The sequence below is a fragment of the Mytilus californianus genome, unplaced genomic scaffold (assembly GCF_021869535.1).
Source record: "Mytilus californianus isolate M0D057914Y unplaced genomic scaffold, xbMytCali1.0.p SCAF_12, whole genome shotgun sequence".
NCBI lineage: Eukaryota > Metazoa > Mollusca > Bivalvia > Mytilida > Mytilidae > Mytilus > Mytilus californianus.
The window spans coordinates 58,437,864-58,465,614 of record NW_026262604.1 but is presented as its reverse complement, the minus strand read 5'-3'; positions in this window follow the sequence as shown (position 1 = coordinate 58,465,614).

Below are 27,751 nucleotides of genomic sequence, written 5' to 3'. Positions count from 1 at the left end.
TTAATGGTATTGAAGAGTTTAATTAAATATAAATTAATTCGATAGTTGATGGTATAAATCAATCTTAATTACCATATACATGATATACGATCGCTGTAATGGACATTACATGTTACTCTCGGTTTCAATCATGTATTGTTGCCGACTATTTTCTAACAAAACAAACAAAATATTACCTAATTTGTATATATCAATTAGTTACTGAATACAGATAATAAAATAAATTGATCCTCGTAATATGTAAAGGACCGTACAACGTGATTGTGGCGTTAACGGCATATTTTGTTATGCTAATTTCCTGTTTACTTTCAGTGAAATTGAAAATTTGTTTAACGTTAAATCCATGATTACGCGTATAACTTAAAGCAATTTGTCGTAGTATTATGAATACATTGGATCCTTGTTTCAAATGATCAATTAAATAAACGTCTTTAATATCTGCTACATAGTAAAACTTGAAAATAAGTCCCTAAATTGTAAACCTTACCAAATTTGTTCATACAATTTTGTGATTTTATTTTTGATGAAGCGATAATTTCTGGATTTATTTATCTTACTACATATGAATATGCTATTGAAAAAAAATGTCTACTGATATGAGAACTGAATAATAAAAGACAATTCTTTGAATGATTTCTTGCAAAACTGTGTTAAGGGACGAAATCTATACATAAGTCGAAACGAAACTCACAAATTCATGTCATGAAATGACATCCGTGAAAAGGAAAAACAACAGTCTACAGACTCTACAAACTACATAACAGACTAATAGATCATTATTCCACCTGAAGCCTACTTTGATCTCAATCTTTTAAGCAGAGTTGGCAGCTTCTTCTTCATTATTCGTTGATGATTTCACATAAGAGGAAACGAGGACGCATATGTGGTTAGGTTAGTAGGTTGAAGAATAAAATTTGAAACTGTTTGAAGTGTATTATCTTGATACACAATATTTTAGTATGAAATATTTTGTAATCCAATTATTTCATTGTCCATGCGAACAATAAAGTTCATGTATACACATTTGAGGACCGTATTTTGTTGTTGAAATTATTGAAAATTCCTTATATCATGACTTAGACCTTGACACATTACGCAGAAACCTGTCAAAGTAATAATGTCAGCAGTGAGTTGAAAACTAACAACCACTCAACCAGTTTATGATGGTGACAAAGGAAAGAGCGAATCGATATTAGGAGTCATACTTCCTAACATAAAGTCAGGTTTTCGTTTATCTTTCAATCATGTGTGGTTGATTGTAAAGGAATAAGCTTTTTTTCAGATGAAACGATGTTGATATTCTATTTGGCATAATCAGCAGTATGTCATATATTCGCTGCAAAAATATTTGGGGTTTCCTTTTGATAAACATCCTGTTTCTGCAGCTAGTGCTTATCTTTTTTGTCGTTGTGTTGTTTATCTTTTTCTTTAATGTCTGTCTTTGACCTTGTCTTTTAATCTGAAATAATACTATTATCCTTCAAACACTATTAAACGGGTTCTGCCTTATTCTAAGATGTATAATTCCATTCAAAATCACCATTAGAAATAACTTGTGTTATAAATATGAATGATAGAATACCAGTATCAAAGGTTAAACTGGTTGTACTATTTGATTGATTTCTTTTATATTTCACTTGGATTTAATGTCAGTTCATATATGGTCTTTCATTTGAAGCTCGGCAAAATTATCGAAAGTACCCATTCACAAAATATTGCGGTTTGACATGATATTTGAATTAAAGCAAGATAAAATGTTAGGTTATTTTTTTATTTATTAGTTCTCCGTAATCGGCTTAGAAATTGAATGAACGAATGTGGATAATTACTATGATAATTAAAGATATATAGCTGTTTTTCATGTAATTTGAATTAAATCAAGATGAATGGGGGATTGTATAAATTTGTCATAGCGACAACGAATTGCAAGCAAGCGTAAAGGAACTCCATTCTTTTAACTGTTATGCACCTTTTCGCAATGTCTAGTTTAATCAATTCGTAATTATGACGTGTGAAATAAATTCGTGTAAGAATTTTATTTTTTGTAAGAATTAACAGTGACAATGGGCTAGTATTTTAAGACAAACTACCGTACATGTTAGTAAACAGACACATGTAGGTGAATGTATATCTTGATTTTAGCATTTGTGATGATTTGTAATTCGTCTTTATACCGATCTATATTCAAACAATGTACAAAATATACTAGAAAATAAAATCGAATTTTGCTTGAATCAAAGCTCTAAAAGTTAGAACTAAAACTAGAATTTAAAACACAATTAAACTTCGAATGTTGGTCGACATATCAGACAGATTGAATCCTATGCATATATACTAGTACATGAGGCTTCTTCTGTTTTACCTCAAATTCGCAGTGTCACTTTTTTGACTGAAATATTTGTTATTATATATACAATTTACTTTTCGTTTCCAAAAGTCAATGTGTTTTTCTTATTTGGAGATATCGAAAGGCTTTGCTGCATGATATACTTTTCCCGACTTGTAGTATGTCACATGTGTGCCAATATTATCGTTGTGAGAATTGAAAATTAGTTACCATTATTATATGCTAATAAGTTTTATTTTACATTTTATATAACAAATTCAACCTCACATTAATAAGCAATGCGTCATATTAGACAGAGTTCAATAGACAAATACACAACGAAAAAAATATGTCAAGACGAGTTGCATGATAAATTGACTTTAAATTGTATTAGAACCAGGAAGTAAGACCATGAAACACTTCTTATACTTATGATGGCAGCATCAATACAATGGGTGTAACGCGTAACTAATAAAGCTTTTAATTGGAAAATTGTTTGATGTGATGAATTCACAAACTTAAACAGTAATGTGAAATTAAAGGAAATCAGAACATTGACTGTAAAGAACTGTGTGACATTAAAAAATTTGTATATTTTTGATATATAATGTAAATTTAGAAACTGTTGCTTGAATTTGTTATTGCGAGTTCAGGAAAGATTGCATACATATATAAGTATTATATATTATGATGCGGGTTTTTATTATTGCGGTATTCACCCAGTCCCAATATTCGCATGTAATTAAACCCCACAATAATTTCCTTATTTACAGTATGCAATTTATGTAATAAAGTTAATAACCAGATTATATAACAGTGTCACTAAAAGACGTTACGTGTATCCGAAAAAACACAATTTGAATGACAGTAAATATTTAAATAAGATGGTTTTTAAATGGTCACAATATAGTTTTTGGACGATGCAATACATATATAATGTCACATGTTCTACAACGACACAGTGTTACGTGGAAGGTCAACATTTATATAAGTTATACGAATTCCGTTTGTATTGATATACGAATAAGGACATGGAAACTATCCAAAATCAAATTTTATCTGAATTTAATTGTTTAATCCTTTTTTCCAACATTTTGCCAATTCGGCACTTTTTTCTACGGTATAATTACGATATAATGTCTATTAAGTATAGAATAAAAGAAATAGATAAACATAGGGCTAATGAAGTAAATGACAAGAGAAATTCGCATGATCATGATTTTCATATGTGAATGATCAGGAAGTGTAAATAGAATTCATCGTAGATTTAAAACAAGAAATGTACAGAAATTAGCAAATATCTTATGAATCCATATCGATAGACACCTCGGTAATTGCGCATACATTTAAATCATCCCAATATGTTTTAAGGCAATCTTTAGATGAATGACGTATGGCAGTAAGTAGGCGTTAGATGATGCCTTTACACTTTTACAGGTGCATAAGTTTGTCTGTACCAAGCGTAAGTGTAAGCAGAGCCATATTTTGTAATCCTCTCTAGTAAAAACGAAATCAAACGCAGTAAAACATTTAATTTAATTAATATAACAGTGAACATATTTACTACCGTATCTTCTTTAAATAAGTAACTAACTAGGAGGGTAGGTTTCATAGTAAACTTTCGTTTATTGCTCTTTGCTGATGTGTTTATTAAAAATCCTCATAGATGTATTATTTCAGTGTACACAGCCTTTATTTCACCAATCTTAAAAACCTCTATGGAGTTATTTTCTTTCAGAACGTTAGGTCTTTCTTTTGAAAAATATACCCGAACGATATTACATTTCAATGAAATTTGCTTCAAGGCATAAAATAATGACATGTGATTATAATGCAAACTATAATTTACTCAAACATTCAATTCATTTGAAAGTTATTGTGTGTTGTTGCAAATTGGGATTTTACCATTCAATTTGTCGTCTTCAATACGTTTAAGGTAGAAACTATCCCCTTCCTCCTTTTATGGGACTGAAATGTCAAAAATCGTCGTTGAGAAGAATAAAAAAACAACATAGAATTCTTCTTTTATACACTAAGATGATACAATAAATTACTTACACCAATGAGTTGTATATTTCATACACAATAACAGTTCATTTGTGTCTTGCTTCATGTAGTTTCAGTAAAAAATGTTTTATTGTAACTGGGTTATGATTACTAAAGTATATATTTAAATTCATTAGTGCGTTTTATTTCAATTATAAATGAGCTGTAGGGCGTATTTAAACCTGAATGATTCACAAAAGAATATCCCACTGAAGTTTGATTGGTACAATAGGATGCAAATCTTGCAAATCTTTTCAGAAAATTATATTTGTTGACCGTATATAAGTCAGATAATATATATCTTAAGGTTTTTCGTGTTGTATAACACACCGAGGGATGTCAGGTTTGCCTAAGAAAGACCTCCATACGTTCGGTCTTTCATTTGATCAACCCTGATATGTAACACATTCGGGAGTTACGCTACAAAAATAACATTTGGAAGGCAAAAAGCAAAACAAAACAAACATCAATAGAAACAAAATCTAACAAACACACACACCGACACACATACTATATCATATACATACATTTCTTGTGTTTATTCTAATTTTAGCACAGAAGGATCATTATGACGTATTGTTTTTGCTTTTTCTATCATATTGAAGTCGGATGTTTTCAGGTATTATCTGGTCTAAAATCCAAGGGTAACATTAGGTTAGTAACAGATTAATTAAAACAAATGAAAAAAATATGTCCAATTATTTAAAAAAGTAATTCGGATATAAGCGAACGTCATCTCGATACGAATGAAATTTGACAGTGTAGCTCGGAGCTTTATCTCGTTTTAGAATTTCTGTAGTATGAATGTATTATTTCTTTTTTTAACTTTTTTACATTACCAGTAGGTCCTCTACGTACAGTATATCATTCCACTGATCGAAATATTAGGGATGAACAAAAACTCCACAATATGTTAATTCCGATACATTGTAATGTGTCTGTGTATATTATCTCTATTGTTTTGTTTTATATCTTTTTTGTGTATGTTGTTTTATGAATATGGGTTTGTGGTCATAATATTGTTAGTTTTTGGCTAGATTTGAAGAGATTAAATGTTCGAGAGATGATACAGATGTACATATGTTTTGACGTTAAATACCTATATCATGTACATTATCGTCTAGATAACAAATATTTATTTTCTAAAAGATTATCAACAAATGATTAAATACCAATCGTTCAAAGAACAATTGAAGGTCTTTCCATATCAATTTTCTAAATAATTGATAAGAAGCTACTTCTGGTTTACCCAAAGTTACTATTGGCGCCAAATCATAGGTTTCTTCATACTGATTCAATTAAGATTTCTATATACGTTTGTCTGAAATAAGGGATATAATTGCCAACTTCCGGTTTAAAAAATGTCACATCCAGTTTCACATTATAGCTTTGTTTACACTGATTTCAAAAATATGTTATAAATAATGCATATTTTCAGGTTTTTCTTGTCGTAAAACACACCGAGAGGTGTCAGGATTGGTTAATCCTGACACCCCGAGGTGTGTTCTATGACAAGAAAAACCTTACAATATGCATTATCTGACTTATATACCGTAGAAAAATATTCTGTTTTTTTACAATTTTGCAGAAATTTCTATTCCATGTTACCGATCATTAAAGTGGGAGATTCTACTCAAATGAGTTTGGTTATAACCACGCCCAACATTTCAATTATAATGTATATGCAAATAAGGTGAAAATAATTCATTAAAATAAAACTCACTATTCAAGATATAAAAGTGTGTAATCAATGTCCAGTTATATTAAAATAAAACTGCATTACGACTATGGATGATATAGATTTGTTAGAGTAGGACCCGATTTTTCTTACGCAAAGTTCGTATTCTGAAGTAAGTGAAGAGAAAGAAAGTGATATTCTAAGTTCTTTTGATTTAAAATCAATTGATAATGATTTGGAAATTACCCGTTATCAATTAAGACATGGCCAACCAGAGACAGCAAAATCACTGCAAAACAAGATTGAGGAATCGGTGCCGCAAAATTGAATAAAAAAATATACATGGGGTTATAATGTTTTCAATAGTTGGCAAGCCGAGCGCCGTTTACGTCCGATATCGGATAATGTAGGCATTCCTCCAAATTGTTTACAACAAGATTTGGTACGCATGGACAAAACAGAACTGTCAACTTCGTTAGAATATTTCATTGCCGAGGCCAAAAAAAAAGACTGAGGTGAATATCCGTCCAACAGTATTTATTACCTGTATTCCTTAATAGAGAGATATATTCACCATAAAAAAAATCATCTAGTGTACACTTCTTCAGAGATCCGAATGTCTTCGGGCTAGACAAGTGTTAGAAGCTATCATGGAAGAAAGGGCAACTGAAGGTCTCTAGATGAAGAAACGGCATTATATGATAAGGGTATCCTTGGCATGGATAATCCCCAACAACTTATAGACACGTTGTGTACTTGTGTGGTTTGCATTTTGCATTAAGAGGGGGCAATGAACACCAACGGCTCAGACTAAATCTTAATCCGCAAATTACTGGCCTTTTTCAAGATAAGGATGCTAAATTAAGATACCTGTTGTACAAAGAGGACGTTTAAAAAACTAATGCAGGCGGCCTTAAGCACAGAAAAGTTGCTCCAAAATTTGTCCAAGCATTTGAAAACCCAGAACACATTTGCAAAATACAAGTCACTTTGGTAAATAGCTTTTAGTACTTATAAATAACTTTGTAAAATGGGGTGGGAGGGGGGGGGGGCTTTTTTATTCACCGCGTTAACGCAGATTATTTTTCAATACTTAATACAAAAAAAAACTGACAAATGGTATTCCGAATACGTGAAAATGACAATAGTGGTATCCCCCCTCCCCAAATTTTAAATATGAATCTAATAGTATATTATCCCTCTCTGTGCCGATTCCCTTATAAAGGTATAGAATATGAGAAAATATGAAAATTGAATTGCGTCAAGAATATATAGAAATTAAAAAAAAAAAAAAAAAAAAAAAAACGAAAGCAGCAGAAAATCGTCTAATGTACATGTAACAAAACAAAAATACAAAAACAGACATCCAAAGGTCGCATTACATTTTTCCAATACGAGTCCACAAGATTTCATACCGTTTTCTATAATATTTTTTCTCATGCTTGAAAATGATAAGATCTTAAATATTTGTTTTTTTGGTGTTTTGAACAGTTTTTCGTGGTTGATCTAATCTTACGATATTGTCCTTTTAGTTTACGTATAATTTAAATCATCTTTACATTATTACATTATTTGTGTTTGAAGTAAGATTTTACATTCTGGCATTTCAGTCCAATAAATTGAGGAAAGGATTGTTTTTACCTTACACCTTTAAAACATGTAAAAGATGGACAATGGTATAGCAAAACTTCTATTGCAAGGCACTGTGAAACTGTTGTGCACAAGTATTGGACTAGCTGGAAAACATACAAACCATAGCCTCCGAGCATCAGTAGCTACCCGTCTTTATAATGCTGGCATAGCAGAACAACGTGTGGCCGAAACTACAGGTATTATAATAGTAAAATGAAAGATTATAATTTCTAATATTTTAATTTTAATATTCTTATTTAGCACACGCAAAAATGGCATGAAAAAAGAAGTTTTCCTTGTCTGCATGATATTACCCAATATCTGTTACTGATGATGGTAACAAAAATGTATAATTATCTCTGTACAGAGACTTCAGGAAACGTATTAAGATAAATGATTTTGTTTGTCCCGATTACGAATGTTTTGGGTAATCAGATTTATCATTACCCGTCCGCTCGTCTGTTTGTCCGTCATGATTGAGTTACTGGTCAAATTTTGAGTTTAATTCCATTTATTTTGCTTTATGAATATGCAGTTAACTAACAAAAGTTGCTAACGTAAACACAAAAATAATAAAGCTATGTATTACAGGTCATCGTAGTGAAGCAGTAAGAGTTTACAAAAGGACTTCTGCCGATCAACAAAAAGAGGCATCGAACATCTTGTATGGATAAAGACAGTCAGATGGAAGTAAAAAGACAAAACCATCAGCAGCTGCTGGTGCACCAGTTGGTAGTGCTTCGGTTGAATGTTCAACAGACGAGAGTGACAAAAAAACTGTGACTTGTAACTTTTCTTTCAATTTTTCGTTTTGATTAATTCATGTAAAATAAAATGAATAAAATCTGTTAACAAACAGTTACAGTAGTATTTTAATCAGGATAAAATAATGACCTGACACATACACACACAAATATTTAGTTTGTCGACGCCTGCTCTCTATTTTTCTTAGGTATTAATTTAGTTGAAATCAGTTCGATTTTGTCAAATTTTGCAAAAATCTCTGTTTTTTTTTACCTATTTGGGATGTAAAAATCAACGATTCAGAATAAAACTTTGACAAAAATACTTCTATTTAACTTCCTCGCATGTCTTTTCATCAACTTAAAACATTTATTATCCTGAAACTTATAATTGGGGCCAAATATGACCCTTTCCGAACCTACTCCTTTCTGAAAATACAATATGTAATTGGGATTTAGTTTGTAATGGTGTTATTTGATGTATGTTCTAACCATTACAAGAATATTAATACAGAATTGTGTTAGTAATGGCGTAATTATTTGTATTTTATAACTATGGTTTTTCTTCTAAAAACATTGATATAAATTTGACATATGGTGTTGATTAACGACGCAATTACATAACTTTGAAATAAATTCAACAATGAACACTTTATTTAAAACCTATTCCTTTTATTATTTTAATAATTGATTGTTATTTTTATGGGTTTGATTTTGCCGTTTATCCAGCCAAACGTTATACAGTGTGCCTTCTTAAACGTTTAAACACTAGAATACTCATTGTTGCAGGTAATTATTAAAATAGTGTGCCATTCACTGAAAGTATTTGTATATTGTTAATGCTGTTTTACAACGCATTGCATGACAAATAAAAACCAAAACGTACACAATATAGGACGTAAGAAGTATTTTATTCCTGAGATTCCTTATAACGTTTTACTGATCTCTACGAAAAAAAAACATCCGTTGTCACCAGTCAACACCAATAAATTATATGCTTGAAAGTAAATAAATAATGAAAATAATAAGGAATAAAATGTTTACTAGCATAAATACCGACAGATGTAGGATGATCGGTACACATATTAAAAGTCTCCCAGGAATAAAATAGCGTGCACACGACACATTAAAGAAAATGCACATGAAACACATGGAAACCATTTATGGCCACACACATATGTCTCTTATGTCCAAAGTCGTTTCTCCTTGTCAGTTTTGGTCTTCTTTTATATAAAACTGTTTTGGATTATTTTTTTATAATATGCAGGTGCCAGGTCTTTAGTACAATGTGTTTTATCTATGCACAGAATGTTGAATCACTGGACGAATTACAGCTTTTTATTTGTCGGTGACGTTAGTCAATCGTTGAAGAAGACCAATTGATGACCTTTTCATATCTTTCAAAGATATTTTGTCATGTGGTGAACAGTTTTGTTTTAACTAGCACATCTCCTTATAATTCATTTTTAATTTGGTTAATTCAATGTTTTTTTCTTTTCTTTTCTTTTTACTTTGCAAAAGAATATTCCAGAGATTATATTTGAAGGTAAGTACTTAACCTCGATCTCCCGATAACTTTCATAATGATACCAAATATTTTCTAGAGACTGAGAACCTGATGTATATTTGGTCTTGTTATTATAAAGGTATTCCATAATGTTCAATAATGCAAAAAAAGTAAGGCGTAAATCATTCAATACAAAATTTTAATATTGATACAGGGGACGGAAACTCAACATGTTAATCCCTTAACTTTGCTATTTTGCAAATTGATTGCTGTGCAATTTGTATGAACTGACCATAACACGCACATGTTAACTGGTATTCTTTATTATGCCGCAGGTATCCACATACAATAATATCTGCTTTATCATTGTATATGGCGATCAATATACAGTATATTACGGAAATGTTCAATTTCAAAGAAAGGTAAATATCTATTATTCTGCGATTTTCTCGTTAATTGATTTTATTTTTTACAAAAGTTATAAACTTTAGTTTGTTTACATTGTTTTAATGTTTTTTGTCTCTTCGGAAATTACTAGTTCAAATATTTTCTATTATCTATGCAGAAAAAAAGGAGACATATTTGTTGTCTAATTCATAACTTCGCCTATATTTTTTTACTTCAAAAAAACAATTTTACCAAAAAAAATAGCTTTATGGGAAATTGAAGTCGTTAATGAAAATAACATCGATCTGTGCCTCATGATGCAAACTTTCAGTCTTGTAACATTCATTTTGGAGGACAGAATATAATCGTTTCAAACTAACTTATGATAAACATATCTGTGACGCAGTTTAAGCTTTCACGAATGTCTACAGTAGCGACAAAACGTAAACGCGGGAAAAGGTGCATTATGAATCACATATGAAAGTTATCATCCTTGCATTTTCAGATGTAGAAGATTTTGTACGTACTTGATTCGACTCATAACAATACAATTCGTTATAAGGTATTGATTGATGTGAAAACTTGGGTGATTAACTCACAACTCCGGAGGATTTCTATGTAAAGTTTGGTGGTCAGCGACCAAATTTACACATCAACAACCTCTTAAAAATGTTTTTTAACCCTTATCGTTATTAACCAAAACAATAGCAACATTTAGAAATCATTTTATTTCTATTGACATCTTTAGAGACTCATTGTCAAATCCACAGTTAACATGTCGTTAATAAGAAGTGAGCCACTATATTGACTAACTGGAATCCATAAATGTTTGATTAAAGCAAAAATTCTATTAAAAAAAAAACAATATATACCTCAAAAACTCTACTTTATTGAGACATTATCTGAAATTGAAGCGTAGAGGTAACGATATAAACTTCAATTAAAGAGTTCCTTAGAATGACGCCACGATCATTTATGAAATTCTGCAGAATTTTAATCTATTATTAGTGTATACATTTTTCTTAGCTGTAGTGCATTGTTTCTTTTTTGTTTAAGCATTCGAACAGGAATAATAGTAATGTAGTGTTTTTGTTTTAAATATAACTTTTCATAGAACCTAGGATCCTGTATTGCGCATTGATAGGTTACGATAGATGTTTGGGTGACACAGTCTATCAGAGTGTTAACCGAGGGAAAATAATTCTAATAGATTAATCCCAAGTATTTGAAGTTATGCAAGTCATATGAGAATTTTTTTATAATGTTCTAGTAGTAATATTTCATTTTATTTGTAATAATAAAAACTTTTCTAAAAAAGAATCCATGCAAAATTTAAATGGCAAATTGAGGTTATCTCAGTAGCTCCGAAAGGAGCAAGGCCGGTGCCGTCGATAGGGTTATCTTCTCTGAAATTTATGCAATACCCGCCATTCGAATTTATACTAAAACATTGTGGTAAAATTTATAGTCACAATTTCACAATAGGGAATAGGAAACAATCAGGAAAATAATAAATCACACGACTATATTGGTATCTAGATTTTTAAGACTGCAAAAACATTTATCATAAACGATTTAAGAAGGAAATCTGAAGTTAGTTTTGAAGCCAGCAAAACGAATCTCTCCATAGTGGCATAATATGAAAAAACAGCTAAACCCAGTAAGAATTTAATTATTTGATTTTAAATTGTACATGTGCATTTACTTTCGATAAAAATGGTTGAATTTGTTTCTTTCTGTATTTCAAACAACTACCACGATTTCCAGTCAATGATTTATGGTTTCAATGGAAAATAACCTTTGCATTTAGCAACTATAATAGTGTTAATGAACATTGTGTGAACGTTGTCTTAATTTTGCTAACCGTATTAAAAAGTAAAATACAATGTTACAGTTATGACTGGAAATGTAATAAGAATTTACCATGACTGCTTTAAATTAAACAGGTAATTAAGTCAACTTAAAAAAAAAACAGAACAAAAGTATCTTACTATTTTAAACAAATTGACTTCAACATCGAGATTTGAACATGACAAACAATAAAACTGAAGTTTATGTAACCCATCGGACTACATTGTCACCATCAACGCACTTAGGCGTCAGACCTTCACACTTCAGCGTAACAATCGCGAATCAGAGTCCTACATTCATGTGTTATGCAGGAGAAAGTTTGTTCTGTAAGGTTTTAATGCACAACTTTGTCTAAAACCGTTTTCTTTCAAAATTAAATATTAGTTGCTTTATGGGTATGGGAAGGTATTAATAAAAACAAACCGATATGTATTTCAAATTTCTGTGTCTCTTCACCCTATATGTTATATTTAAAGGAATGTCTACAATAAAGATTAATTTGAAAAAAATGTCACTGCCAATTTCGTTTCTTTAGAAAAAAGGAATGAAAGGCCTTTAACTGCTCCTTTTGAAAATCTTGTTTTCTCTGCAGAAAGGTAAGTTTCTAAATTATAAATGATTCAACATTACCAACTAACCTTTATGTAAAGTTATTACCTTATTCAAAATGCAAATAGGTGGTTGTCATTGTTTCTATTGTCTTCCGGATGTCTTCAATCGGATTTGTATTCCTCCTTAGGGCATTAATTTTGTAACACTTTGGATTTTTTAATGGGAGCATAAGTCCATGATATATTGACATGGTTTGGTCGGATTCTCTTAAGACTTTGATTTTGACTGTCCCTTTTTCATGTTTTGGTATCTTTAGCGTAATGTTGTTCAATAACTGTATTTCCCGTTACAGACTACACATTGTTTATGCGTATTGTGCCATACTGTAATTGTTTGATTTCATGTCATGCATTACTTCATAAGAATGTCTTGAAAATGTGTGATCTTAATATTCTTTAAAATGAAATATTTTAAGTATAAACTACAATGTGTATATACTTTCAAAATAACAAGGAAATTTGTCTTACATGGTTCCAGGAAATACTCATTCGAAAAAAAGTATCAAATCTCTCTTATCGGTATTTGAAGACCTTATAGAAGGGAGTAACCGTTAGGATAGTCAAACCTATCAATAACTTCCGCAAGTATGAATCTCTACAGCTGTGTAGCTGAAGTATTTAAAGTACTTTTCATAGAAGTCATAATAGATTTGCTTACAAGACTAAAACTAGACACAAAGTAAATAAAGTTGCCAAAATCAGTTAATGGTATTGCGTCTGAGGAATTTAGATACATATAAAATAACTCTATATTTGATGGTATGAATCAATCTAAGTTTCCATATACGATCACTTTTATGAACATTGAAAGTAACTTTTGGTTTCAACATAAACATATGTTAAGTATATCAATTATCAATTATGTAATGATGCCGAAAACTGTCTACAAAAACAACCACAATATTACATATTTTGTCAAATTCCATTAGCCGCAGAATACAGAAAAACAATAAACCGATCCTCGTAATATGTAAAGGACTGTTAAACATGTTCGTGACGTTTGTAACATGTTTTGTTATGTAAATTTCCTGTTTACTTTTAGTGAAATTAAAAACTAGTATCAGACGTGCTCTAACGTAAAATCCATATTTACACGTTAAACTTAAAGCAATTTGTCGTAGTATTATGAATACGTTGGATTCTTGTTTCAAGTGACCAATGAAATAAACGTTTTTAACAATTACCAAATTGTCAAACTTGACAAAAGGTTCCTAAATTGTAAAACTCACCAAATGTTCCCTACATAATATCAAATATACGATGATCTGGCAATTTGGTGATTCTTTTGATTTCTAGATTTATTCATTTTACTACATATGAATATGTTATTGACATAATACAAAAAGAAACATAATAATTTACTATATGGGAATTGAATGGTAAAAGACAATTCTTTCTTCCAAAACTATGTTTAGAAACGAAATCTATACATAAGTCGAAGAGAAACCCACATAAAGCCATGTCACAAGACAAAAGTCGAGAAAAAAACAAACAGCTGTCTACAGACTCTACATAGTAAATAACAGAAGAATAAAGCATTACCGCACCTGAAGCCGAATATGATATCAATGTTTAAGTAGTTAGCAGTTTCATCTTCAACGACGGCACTCGTCTTATTGCTTGGGGATAAGTACTTATTCGGTGATAAATCTTATTCGTTGATTTCCCAATATAGGAAATGTATTTCATACACAACACTTTAGTTTGAAATTTTTTGTAAGCCAATTATTCCAATGTCCATGCTAACAATGAGGTACATCCATACAAATTTGAGGCCGTTTTTTTTTTTTTTAATTAATGAAAAGTTCCTTACATTATGACTTTTGCATTGACACGTTAGGTAGAAACCTGTCATAGTTAAAATGTCAGAAGTGAGTTGAATACCAATAACCACTCAATCAATTCATGATGGTGACAAAGGAACGAGTGAATCAATATTAGGAGTCTTACTTCCTAATGATAAGTCAGGTTTTCGTAAATCATGCAATCATGTGTGGTTGATTGTAAAGGAATAAACTTTTTTTTTCAAAGGAAACGATGTTCATTTTCTATTTTGTATTATCTGCAGTATGTGATGTATTAGCTGAAACACATTTTAAGGGTTTTTTATCAATCTTCAGTTTACGTGTAGCATATTTTGCAGCTAGTGCTTATCCTTTTGTCCGATTATTGTTTTATCTTTTTTTTTAATATCTGTCTTTGACATTGTCTTTTTTAATCTGAAATAAGAATATTATCCTTCAAACACCATTAAACGAGATCTGCAGTATTCTTGAATGTATAAGGCCATTCACTATCAACATTAGAAATAAATTGTGTGATAACTTTGAATGATAAAATATTAGTATAAAAGGTAAGACTGATTGTATTATTTGATTGATTTATTTTATATTAACTTGGATTACATGTCAGTTCATATACGGTCTTTCAGTTTTGAATCTTAGCAAACTTATCGATAGTGTCCATTGACAAAATATTGCGGTTTTACACGCAATTTGAATTGAAGAAAGATAAAAGGTTGTGCTCTTTTTTAAATTTTTCTACTTTTGCGAGAAATACTTTTTGCTTTTATTCTGATTATTATTATTATTTTTTCTTCAACCTGATTTTTTTCTAGCGCTGTTTTGGTTGTTCAATTTATGTCGCTTAGATATTTGATATATGACCCAAAAAGGTAACGCGCTTTTGAAACTGACACCGCTTTACCGATCACTTTTCTTTGTAAGGATATCTCTCCGAACACTATTTTTTCTCGTTATGAAAAGTACTCCGCAACCGTAAAAAAAATCGACAAATTTATTTTTCCAAATTGCTCGTTATATTCTCAGAATGTTGCGTTTAATTTTAACCGAAGCTTCACGGAAATTCCTTATGAGAGCTTTTGTTCCTTCTGCATTTAAAATAAGTGGTACTTGGTCCACCAAAAAGAAAATAAGGTCAATACAAAGGTCAAGGTCATGTTCTAAATTTTGATTTTGGTTTTTTTATTGCTTTCACAAACCGTATAAGATATCGACAAAACATTTCTACTAAACTGTCATTTGCAAAATGTCGTAACATAATTATTTTGGTTCAAAGGGTGTGTTGACATTTAATGGGAGTTTCATCCCCTGTAATGTAATGTTTGCAATAAGCTGTTTTGTGATATAACTCTTCAACCATATATAGTAAAGATTTAGGGTCTTTTGGTTTGGACTTTGCGTTAAGCTGTCCTCTGATACCAGAAATAGCATTTATTTAACCCTATTTAATATCTTCATATCAAAATATGTGCATTTGGGGTGAAAAAGACCCTCAATTGTTCTCTGAACAATTGGTTTTTAATATTGTTATTACAATTAATATAGTTCTTGTAAACACGGACCATATGTAAGTTATCTTATCTGCTTTGAATCTAGACGTCCAATTGACCCAACAATTTGCAGTCAGCAGGGTAATCATATATTCCATCTTTCAATATCAACGTTGAGCAGCTACCTCCCAAGAGTTTTTGTAGCGGGAACACATTTCAATGATGTAGAAATCGCTTTCAAGCTCTGTAAATATGAAATCCTACAATAAAATTTCAACTCATAGATTAAAATACAAAACTGTGTTACAAACTGCTGCTGAAATATGCACATTGTTTGAAAATAATAAACGTGTTATAAAATTGCACAGGACAAAATATATCGAAAATATGCACTGCTCGTGATCTTTGATAAAAAATCAATTACCTACAAAAACAAAATGTGTAATGTACTATTCCCTCGATACACATGTTGTCTGTACAACATCTCCACCTAAAAAGATAAACAAAATGTTAAGTTTTTGGTAATATGAACAAGGCTCGTGACGTCATAATCCGCTCGAGAGACGCGCGCGAGAACTAAATTAGAATAAAAACTTTCCAATCTAAATATAGAAACTTAAACAAATCAAGAATGGGGACCTTTGTATGAATATGTGAAGCTGCTACACGCCCCTCTTTTTATGCAGGGGGTTGGTGGTGGGTGGTGTCATCAAAACTATTTCTTTCTTAACTGTAAATTAATAAATAAATAAATAAATAAAGAATTATCTCTCACTGGACAGTAATTCTCTTGTGTGGGTTTTACTCGTGGTTATTTTTCTCTCTTCTTGTAATGTTACCAATTGACTGGTAGACGTTAAGATATTCATTGATCAAAACAAACAAACAAACAACAGTTTTTTCTTAATCGGCTTAGAAATAGAATTATGTTACGAATATGGACAATTACTATGGCAGTTAAAAATATACTGCTGCTTTATATTTAATTTGAATTAAATCAAGATGAAAGGTCGGGTTCTTTTATGTGATCCATTTGTTCTTCCTTATCAACTTAAAAGTTAGGAATATCTGACAAATGGGGGATCATTTTATATTTTTGATAGCGAAAATGAATTGCAAGCGTTAAGGGACTTCATTTTTTAAATGATATGCACATTTTTCAATGACTAGTCTTAACAGTTCGAAGTTATGAAATGAGAATTATAAGAGAGAAGACGTTATTAAAGTCAAAATATACCTTATTGACGAAGTAAGATCAGGGCTTCTATCGGTTACCAACCCATAAATGAAGGGTCTTTGTGCAACCGTTAATTAGATGCGAATTCAAAATTCAAATCAAATCATTAAAATAAAATAAATAAATAAAATTCAAAGTTCAATAAAAACTAAAATTAAAGAAATTTTGAAATAATGGGGTGCTGAATTGAATCCTTGCAACAGATGTCAAAAATCACCATGAGAAATTACGTTTGAGGTGGAAATAAAGATTACATGGATTAATGTTCTAAATTAAACAATAATATAGTGATGAATCAAGTTAATCGGTACTGGTGCAGCCTATAAAGTCAGACCTGATGATGAACTCTGCTGAAAGACTGTCATAACATTATTTATCGGTACACTATGACTGTTAATCCGTTATCACTCGTCAGATGGACGTCGTACTGTGGTTAATTGTGTTTATAGACTGGCGATGAGTTGTAAATCCAGAAGCCGTGATAGGAGTTCTATGTTGAAGTTAGCCATAAAACCAGGTTCAACCCACCATTTGTTTTTCTTAAAATGTCCTGTATTAAGTCAATACCAAATAGTTCGTTTCTATGTATGTTGGCATTTGTTTTTGTTGCACTTCAGTGTTTCTGTTGTTCAGTTATTTTCCTCTTATAGCTGGTGTGTTTTCCTCGGTTTTAGTTTGTAACCCAGATTTGTTTTCTTTCAATCGATTAATGACTTTTCAACAGCGGTATACTACTGTTGCCTTTATTTACAGACAAGCAGAAATCTGTAAAATAAAACATAAAACAGCAGTATCGATAAACCAAAAGAGGAGGGATGGTTGGGTTTACATTAATTATGAGTACCATAAAATCAAAAATCTGACCTTAGATATATCAAGTTACTTTCCAGCAGACCGTGCATTCAGAATATTATGAGGAGTGCTATAGCTGTTGATATGCCGTGTAATCGAATTAGGACATGCGCGTTACATTGACCTGTGCATGAACTGTCGCAATTCTTGCCTTCCTCTGATAACGCAATTTAACGGTCAAGCTCTTTAAATAGAATTAGATTCTTGTCAAAATTTTATCTTTTGTAGGATTTATAGTGACAAATGAGTGAGTACTGGGTAGTATTCAAAGATATACTACCGTAAATGCTAGTAAATAGACACATATAGGTGAATATATATCTTAGTTTTAGAATTTGTTATTATTTGCATTTCAAGTAATTATAGCGATCACTATTTCAACAAAGTAAAAGTACTAGAAAATAAAATCGCGTTCTGCTGGAATCAAACTTCGAATGTAAGTCGACATACCAGACAGATTGAAACGTATAGATGTATTATAGAGTATTAGGTTTCTTCTGATTTCTCTCAAATTCGAAGTTTCATTGTTTTATCTGACATATTTGTTAATATATATACATGTAAGCTTTTGTTTCCAATAGACAATGTTTTCTTCTTTTTTGGAGATATCGAAAGGCTTTGTTGCATGGAATACTTTTCCTGACTGGTAATATGTCATATGTGTGCCAAGATTACCGTTGTGAGATTTGCAACATATGAAAATTAGTGTTTAGTGTTGTATGCTTATTAGGTTTTATATAACATTGTATATTACAATTATAAAACTTCACATTAATAAGCAATGCATCATATTAGACATAGTTCAATAGACAAATACCCAATTAAAAAATACATTGTCAAACCCAATCTAACGAACAAATTTCAAGACGAACTGTATGATAAATGGACTTTAAATTGTCGTAGAGCCAGGAAGTAAGACCATGAAACATTTCTTAAAGCTATGATGGCTACATGTATGTAACGCGTACCAAAATTGTTTCGTGTAATGACATCACAGACTTAAACAGTAATGTGAAATTGAAAGAAGTAAGAACATTGACTGTAGAGAACCGTGTGACTTTATATCATGTTCATTTATTGTTGCGAGTTTTGAGGAATGAACAAAAATGCAAGATTAATTATTATATTCTAGGATAGATTTCATCCAGATATAGGTATCACATATTATAATGCCAGTTCTGATTGTTTGTGGTACTCACATCCCAATATTCGCATAAATAGTGTGGATAAAACCCCGCAATAATTTCTGAATTTACAGTATGCCTTTTTTGTAATAATGTTAATAACCACGGCACTGAAAGATGCTACGTGTATGAGAAAAGCACAATATAGATGACAGTAAATATTTGAATAAGATTGTTTTTAAATGGTAACAATATAGTTTCGGGACGATGCAGAGAAAGACATAGCATAAATACGTATGGTTTTCAATTAAAACTATATTTACATATATAATGTTACAAGGTCTATAACGACAAAGTATTACGTGTAAGTACTGGGAATGTCAAAATTCATATAAGTTATACGTCTTCCGTTTGTATTGATATACAATAAGGAAATGAAAACTACCCAAAGGCAAATTCTGTCCGAATATAATTGCTTAATCATATATTCCAACATTTTGCCAATTCGGCACTTTTTTTATCTGTATAGAATAACGGTATAATGTCTTTTAATCACATAAAATAAAAGAAATAGATGTAAGTGAAAAAACAAGAGAAATTCACGTCATAAAAATGAATGATCAGGAAGTGTAAATAGAATTCATCGAAGATTTAAAACAGGAAATGTAAAGAAATTAGCAACTATCTTATGAATCCACATCGATCGACACCTCGGTAATTGAGCATACTTGTCAATCATTACAATATGTTTGAAAGCATCTTCCGCTGAATTACTTATGGGAATAAGTAGACGAAAAGCGATGTCTTAGCACTTTTTCAGATGCATAAGTTTGTCTGTACCCAGAGCAAGTGGTATACTGCAAATGTAACCATATTGTGTAATCCCTTCTAATAAACATGGATTTTCTCAATTTTATCAAAGAAGGAGCATTGTGACGTAATGTTTATTTGTTTGTCATATTGAAGTCGTGTGTTTACAGACATTATTTGGTGAAAAATACAAAGGTAACATTCGGTTATTAACAAATAAACCAAAATAAATGAGAACACTAAAAGTTTCAAAAAAAGTCTCCAATAATTTGAAAATTTAAATCCCAATATAAGCGATCATGTTCTCATTACAACTATATATCAAATGACATAATATTGTGTAGCTCGGAGCTACATTTTTGTATTTCTAGTTTTAAAACTTTCTGTAGAATTAATGCTTTATACTGTAAGCATTTTTTTTTTGCATTACCAGTAACTTTTCTGCATGCAGTAATATTTGGTTGTAACTTTACTTATTTGTATTTTATTCCTATAGTCTTGAGTTTGTTTTCAACTGTGCTCATCTTTATATCCGTATTCATTCGATATAAAGGGTGATCAAGTAATCAACAATATTCCGCTACATTGTAATGTCTCTGAGTCTGTAATCTCGCCATGATTATTATTTTTGTTTTATATCTTTTTTGTGTATGTTTTTTTATGAATCTTTAGTTATGGGCATAATGTTTCTACTTTTTGTTGCATCATATAAGAAATTGGCTAGACTATGAGAGATTAACGGCTTGTGTGATGTCAAAAATACATGTTTTCGTTGTTAAAAACCTATATCATCGTCTAGATAACCATGATAATTGATATTTATTTTCCAATAGATTAAGAACAAATGACTATTTAGCAGTATATTATCGGAGTATTGTATGTTAATGTATAAAAAAAAGGATAGACGAAAGCATTTGTAAAGACAATAAAAAAGAAAACCCAGCTGGTACTGTCGTGATATTAAATGTTCGCTATATATGCTACACTTCATTTATCAATGTTCTTTTATTCAATTGTACTGCATATCACAATGAATATAATACATTCCCGTGTTCTGAAGTAAGAAAGGTGTTAACAGTTTACAAAGCAAATATAATAATTTTGTATGTTCGGTTTGTTTGCTATCGAGATATTTATTTTCACCATATGGTATCGTATGTAATGCAGAACATGCTTCTCTCCTTTTTGACTCCGGTTTTGTTAGTTTACTGTATGTATAAAGGAAGATTTGAATAATAAATATCAACGTAATGAAAAAATATACACAATAAAAACAAACAAGATAAAAAAAAAGTTTAAAACACGTCGACGAATTGTTTATTCACAATAGAGCAAATTTTTCACCAATGGCCAATATTTATACTATGTTTTGTTTTATTTGCAATCGTTTCTTTCTCGTTATGTTTACAAGTTTAAAAACGTTATACATGTATACGATATTTGTTTTATAATTGTATTCACATAAATAAATATCCCACTGCGTTACTAGGCTTATTAGCCGATATGAGTTTTTTTTTATGTATACCCCTCTATCTTTTCCAAGACAATTGGTAAGTTACAGATGTTAAAACATACAAACCAATGTAGAAAGAGTGAAGATACAAAGGGGTCAATTGAATTTTATCAGTTCAATAAAACAGACATGGCAAACAATATGTGACAAGATTATTTGTGGTTTTAGCAAACATCAACTAGAATCTCAATAATTCAATTCACCACAAACGAACCTTTCTACATTTAAACAGATGAATTATGTGTTTATATGTGGCATGAACCATAACGAGCCAAAAAAGGGGGTTATTAAACTTTGAGATAACAAATATGAAACAACAACATTCTACCTCAAAGTATGCAGAGCTTTTGGCCGTCATAACGATAAGTTTGGTCGTTTTTTACACTGCACAACACATAAAACACTGATTTTAAAACAAAACAAATTTTGAAAATGCCATGTACTTTTACAGGCGATAATCTGTAATACTTCTACGACCACATATCACACTCGTCTTTGTACTGTTTATGATTATTAATGAGGTGGTACGATAATAGAATGATTGACAAAGCATTTTCACATACTTGTGGGTTGGTCAGATACCTCACAATTCGTAGTTGAAGTTCCAATGACTACTTCATTTTTCTTCATTCATCGAAATATTTCCACAAATCAATATATTTGTCTGAAAGGTCCTTTGTCCGTGAGATATTTTTAGCAAACGCTTACATAATTTACCACTTGAAAACACCTATCGAAGATAATAGGTAGCAAATTAAACCATTTGCTAATCATAGGTATCCCTAGGAAACCAATTAAATGTCACCAGTAATACTTCTCACACTGGACATCCGGAAAGCCTTTATAATTCATTAAAACATTAAATCAGTGATTCTATTCTATTCTATCTTTTATATTAAATGTGTACAAAACCACATCTGTTCTCAGTCCATTTCTTTTTTTTGAATAAACTTATTGACGTACTAGTTTGATTATATATGCTTGTTGAAATATAGATACAACTTTCTGTAACTGATTTTGAGAGAGAGAAAGAGAGAGAGAGAGAAAGAGAGAGAGAGAGAGAGAGAGAGATTGTGCCTGACAGTGTAATTTTTAACACACTACTTGGTAGTATATATAGAAGATATTGGGTAAAATAACCTGATACATGTATATTATATGGTAGTGCTACAATTCACAATATACACGTATAGTATATAGTATATTTACAATGAAAAATAAACACGCATGTTATATTAATTGCTTCAATGCAAAATAGTATTCCTACTATATCGGATTTAATGTTTACCCCTATGAATCTTAGATATATTTGAGTAGTCTTGTTTTTCAATCAGATAATATATGAGTAGGCAAAGATGAACGACAATGGTCAACATGTTTGAACACAGGATCAGTGTACAAAATTAAGCAAATAAGGGATAAAATCCTAATCTATGGTTTTTGATTGATTGATCTGATGATGGATTCATTTATTTGAGAATTTCTTAATATCATGATAATGTTGCAGTGGATATAAGATTGATTCAAAAAATTGACCGTTTAAGTTTCCTACATATTCCAGTTCAATATTCAATGAAAAACAATATCGGTTGATAAGTGCAATAATTACATAAAATTATGTATTTCAAAAGCATGAATGAAATTAATAATACTATTTATATGTATTTCAGTTTTACGAAAACGGGGTCGTGTGATTAAGAAACATGGTTGCAACAATTTTACGGTTTTGAATTTCTAACCGTTTGAAATCGATCAAGTAATTTTACCTCTCAAAAGGTGACAACTGTTCATTCTACAAAACCAAGAGGAAAACGCTCGCTAAAGTGCATTAGTATAAATATTTTATAAAAACTGTCAATGACCAATACTTATGAATAATTTAGGTGTGATAAAAACACAAGAACCTAAAACAAAGCCATTCATGTACGGTTTATCATTGAATTGCAATGTTAGTACACAGTGTATATGTTTGATTATATATGTTTGTTGAAATATAGATACAACTTTCTATAAATAATTTTGAGAGAGAGAGAGAGAGAGAGAGAGAGAGAGAGGAGAGAGAGAGAGAGAGAGAGAGAGAGAGAGAGAGAGAGAGAGAGAGAGAGAGAGAGAGAGAGAGAGAGAGAGAGAGAGAGAGAGAGAGAGAGAGAGAGAGACAGACAGACAGACAGACAGAGACAGAGAGAGATATTGTGCCTGACAGTGTAATTCTAAGACACTACTTGGTAGTATAGATATAGAATATTGGGTAAAATATGTGAAAACATTTGGTTTCAATGGCGATCATATCATGTTTCTTCATTTTTATTCTAGTGGATAGTTTTCTCAATGGCGATCATACCACATTATTCATTTTTACTCTGATGGATTGTTGTCTCAATGGCGATCATTACACATTTCTTCATTAATACTCTCGTGGATAGTTGTCCTAATGACGATCATACCACTTATCTTCATTCTTACTCTAGTGGATAGTTGTCTCAATGCGATCATAACACATTTTTCATTTTTACTCTGGTGAATAGTTGTCTCAATGGCGATCATTCCACGTTTATTCATTTTTACTCTGGTGAGTAGTTGTTTCAATGGCGATCATAACACGTTCATTCATGTTTATTCTAGCGGATAGTTGTCTCAATGGCGATCATTACACATTATTCATTTTTACTCTGATGGATAGTTGTCTCAATGGCGATCATAACACATTTCTTCATTCTTACTCTAGTGGATAGTTGTCTCAGTGGCGATCATACCACATTTTTCATTTTTATTCTGGTGAATAGTTGTCTCAATGGCGATCATTCCACATTTCTTCATTTTTACTCTGGTTGATAGTTGTCTCTATGGCGATCATATCACGTTTATTCATTCTTACTCGGATAAATAGTTGTTTTAATGGCGATCATACCACATTCTTCATTTTTACTCTGATGGATAGTTGTCTCAATGGCGTTCATACCGCATTTCTTCATTTTTATCCTGGTGGATAGATGTCTCAAAGTCGATCATATCACGTTTCCTCAATTTTACTCGGATGGATAGTTGTCTTAATGGCGATCATACCACATTCTTCATTTTTGCTCTGTCGGAAAGTTGGTCTAAATGGCGATCATACAACATTCGTCATTTTTACTCTGGTGGATAGTTGTCTCAATGGTGATCATACCACATTTCTTCATTTTTGTCCTGGTGGATAGTTGTCTCAATGGCAATCATATCACGGTTCCTCATTTTTACTCTGGTGAATAGTTGTCTCAATGGCGATCATTCCACATTTCTTCATTTTTGTCCTGGTGGATAGTTGTCTCAATGGCAATCATATCACGGTTCCTCAATTTTACTCGGATGGATAGTTGTCTCAATGGCGATCATTCCACATTTCTTCATTTATTCTGGTGTATAGTTCTTTCAATGGTGATCATACCACATTTCTTCATTTTTATTCTGGTTGATTGTTGTTTCAATGGCGATCATATCACATTCTTCATTTTAACTGTGGTGGATAATTGTCTCAATGGCGATCATACCACATTCTTAATTTTTTTACTCTAGTGGAAAGTGTCTCAATGGCGATCATACAACATTCTTCATTTTTATTCTGGTGGATAGTTGTCTCAATGGTGATCATACCACGTTTCTGTATTTTTTACTCTGGTGGATAGTTGTCATAATGGCGATCATTCCACGTTTTTTTCAGTTTTACTCTGGTGGATAGTTGTTTCAGTGGCGATCACACAGCATTCTTCATTTTTACTCTGGTGAATAGTTGTCTCAATTGCGATCCTACCACATTTCTTCATTTTACTCTGGTTGATTGTTGTCTCGATGGAGATCATACCACGTTTCTTTTTTTTTTCTATGATGGATAGTTGTCGCTGTGGCGATCATACCACATTTCTTCATTTCTACTCTGACGGATAGTTGTCTCAATGGCGATCTTACCACATTCTTCATTTTTAATCTAATGGATAGTTGTCTCTATGGCGATCATAACACATTTTTTCATTTATACTCTCGTGGATAGTTGTCTTAATGGCGATCACACCACATTTCTTCATTTTTATTCTAGTCGATTGTTGGCTCAATGGTGATTATACCACGTTTCTTCATTTTTACTCTGATGGATAGTTGTCGATGTGGCGATCATACCACATTTCTTCATTTATTCTGGTGAATAGTTCTTTCCATGGTGATCATACCACATTTCTTCATTTTTATTCTGGTTGATTGTTGTTTCAATGGCGATCATATCACATTCTTCATTTTAACTGTGGTGGATAATTGTCCCAATGGCGATCATACCACATTCTTAATTTTTTACTCTAGTGGAAAGTTGTCTCAATGGCGATCATACAACATTCTTCATTTTTATTCTGGTGGATAGTTGTCTCAATGGTGATCATACCACGTTTCTGTATTTTTACTCTGGTGGATAGTTGTCATAATGGCGATCATTCCACGTTTTTTTCAGTTTTACTCTGGTGGATAGTTGTTTCAGTGGCGATCACACAACATTCTTCATTTTTACTCTGGTGAATAGTTGTCTCAATGGCGATCCTACCACATTTCTTCATTTTACTCTGGTTGATTGTTGTCTCGATGGAGATCATACCACGTTTCTTTATTTTTACTATGATGTATAGTTGTCGCTGTGGCGATCATACCACATTTCTTCATTTCTACTCTGATGGATAGTTGTCTCAATGGCGATCTTACCACATTCTTCATTTTTAATCTAATGGATAGTTGTCTCTATGGCGATCATAACACATTTCTTCATTTATACTCTAGGGATAGTTGTCTTAATGGCGATCACACCACATTTCTTCATTTTTATTCTAGTCGATTGTTGGCTCAATGGTGATTATACCACGTTTCTTCATTTTTACTCTGATGGATAGTTGTCGATGTGGCGATCATACCACATTTCTTCATTTTTACTCTGGTGAATAGTTGTTTCAATGGCGATCATACCACGTTTCTTCATTTTTACTCAGGTGGATAGTTGTCTCAATGGCGATCATACCAGATTCTTCTTTTTTACTCTGATGGATAGTTCTTTCAATGGCGATCATAACACATTTCTTCATTTATACTCTCGTGTATAGTTGTCTTAATGGCGATCATACCACATTCTTCATTTTTACTCTGGTGGATAGTTGTCTCAATGGCGATGATACCACTTTCTTCATTTTTACTCTGGTGAATAGTTGTCTAAATTGCGATCACATTTCTTCATTTTTACTCGATGGAAAGTTGTCTCAATGGCGATCATACATGTACCACATTCTTCATTTTTACTCTGATGGATAGTTCTCTCAATGACGATCATACCACATTCTTCATTTTTACTCTGGTAAATAGTTGTCTCAATGGCAACCATACCACGTTTTTTCTCAGTTTTACTCTGGTGGATAGTTGTCTTAATGGCGATCATACCACGTTTCTGTATTTTTACTCTGGTGGATAGTTGTCATAATGGCGATCATTCCACGTTTTTTTCAGTTTTACTCTGGTGGATAGTTGTTTCAGTTGCGATCACACAGCATTCTTCATTTTTACTCTGGTGAATAGTTGTCTCAATGGCGATCCTACCACATTTCTTCATTTTACTCTGATGGATAGTTGTCTTAATGGTGATCATACCACATTTCTTCATTTTTATTCTGGTTGATTGTTGTTTCAATGGTGATCATGCCATGTTTCTTTTTTTTTAATTTGATGGATAGTTGTCATAATGGCGATCATTCCACGTTTTTTTTCATTTTTACTCTGATGGATAGTTGTCTCAATGGCGATCATACCACATTCTTCATTTTCAATCTAATGGATAGTTGTCTCTATGGCGATCATAACACATTTCTTCATTTATACTCTCGTGGATAGTTGTCTTAATGGCGATCATACCACATTTCTTCATTTTTATTCTAGTCGATTGTTGTCTCAATGGGGATTATACCACGTTTCTTCATTTTTACTCTCGTGGATAGTTGTCTTAATGGCGATCATACCAGATTCTTCTTTTTTACTCTGATGGATAGTTCTTTCAATAGCGATCATAACACATTTCTTCATTTATACTCTCGTGTATAGTTGTCTTAATGGCGATCATACCACATTCTTCATTTTTACTCTGGTGGAT